The following is a 2,049-nucleotide window of genomic DNA, read 5'->3' on the forward strand; positions in this document are numbered from 1 at the left end:
CTCCATGTGAGAGTTTAGAGAATTTATTTTTGGGTTTTTGTGTATTTCAAGATATTAATTTGTTGATCGAAATTTGTGCGGAGTTGCAACAGATGTCAAGACTTCGTTTACAATCACTTGAATTGAATCTGGTTCTACTTCAAAACTATAAAAGATCGATAGACCCCCTTGCAGAAGGCTACATCAGACAGCGATGTGAAAGACAAGGGTTTTCAGAAGTGTTAGATCTATTCAACTATCGTGGTTTTATCATATTAGAATTGTATTTTATTTCATTTGATATGTATTTGTTTAGTTTTGACTTTTATTGTAGATGTCGTATGACTTTGAATCAATGAATAATTAATGTTACTTTCAAAAAAAAAAAAAAGAAGTAAAGCTAGCTTTACTTTTTGCTAGACCAACCAAAACCAACCCCATTGCTCATGCTCTTACAGTCGAAATAACAAACAACCTTTAAAGCCTATTGCTTGATGTCGTAGAAGTCATCTAGATCAACAAATAAGAGTAGAAAAAATTTCATTGTTGTTTAAGCACAAGATAGACCTAAAAAATGCTTTAACTTGCTTGATGGCCCAATCTTTGGATGAATTGCCTTGTGCATGCACCTATTAAAACAATTGTTACTCGTTTTCAGCCACCCAAAAGAGGATCACTTTGTTGGGTTTTAATGGAGATGGTGAAGCAAGGCCAAAGCAATGAAGAAGCGAAAAGCGAGGAAGAACCAGTCTAGAAGTCCATATACCCACATGGGTGTATGAGTTTGGATGGGAGCCTAGTCTTTAGGAATGGAACGGATTTTCTTTCCCATTAGGCTAGCTAGGACCTCCGGATAACTATAGACAAAGACCCCTAGTGTGCACACCCTACATATGGCCAAACCGCAGTAGAAGATCTAAGTCCGAGGTACTGATCAACGTACCCCCAACTATTCTGTATCTGTAAAGTCGAGACGAACCCAACGAAGTTCCAATTCCTTGAGATACAACTTAGGTAATCCCATCAACTTTCAAAACATAAAACTATTAGAAATATCTTTCCATAATCTTTCCTTTAATTGTAGTTCGAAAATCAAACTTTATATATTTGGAGGAACATCCTCCCATTCAATCCATTCTCAACAAAATCGCGATTCTTTAAAAACACTTCTTGTAAACTATAAAAGTTTCTTTGGAAACTTAACTTTCGATCTTTGGAGGAATATCCTCCCTTTCAAACCAAAATCACAATTTTCAATACTTTGCTTGTAAACTATAAATTATTTGAGTAAGAAATCTTACCTCTTACTAATCACAGCAAAACAACCGCCTCCAAAACGACTCTTTAGTGAACTCGAAAGCTACATAATAACATATATGTGTTCAATAAATAATAATAGTCTTGGCTAACTAGTAATGAGCTTTAACTAACTCTAGTCTTATAAAATATGAGCCTCTTACTTCAAATGACATAACTAACTAATACTAACAATACTAAAAATCTATCTTAGTTTATATAAAACCAACACTTAAGTTTCATAATATATATTTAGGTACTCCAAAATCCATTAGGAAACATTCACATGAAAACATTCAAACGTAAAACACTCGAAACTAATATACAATTTATTAATTTCAGCAGAAACTTAAAATGGACATAACTTTCTCATTCGAACTCCAAATCAAGCGTTTCTTGAGCCTATCTTGAGTAAAATTTTGACACGAACAACTTTTGTGAAATAGTATTTTTGCTAAAAACGCACGAAAACTTTTGAAACACGCAATTTAAAAAACTGACATGTTTTGCTAACGAATTACAACATTTTATTATTCTACATAGCATTAAAATACAAACCTTCCATTCAATCAAATCTCAAGCCATCCCAACTCACACTAACAAGTTTAATCATCATTTTATCAATCCAAACTAACTATTCTATTCAATCAATTCACACTCACAACCTTCAAATTAAAAACCCCAATTCAATTTCAATCACAAACCCTAACTTCTTTAACTTGGAAAAAAACTGAAATTAAATTAAGAACTTAACTTACCCACTACTATGGAAGA

Source organism: Beta vulgaris, chromosome 3 (assembly GCF_026745355.1).
Source record: "Beta vulgaris subsp. vulgaris cultivar EL10 chromosome 3, EL10.2, whole genome shotgun sequence".
Lineage (NCBI taxonomy): Eukaryota > Viridiplantae > Streptophyta > Magnoliopsida > Caryophyllales > Amaranthaceae > Beta > Beta vulgaris.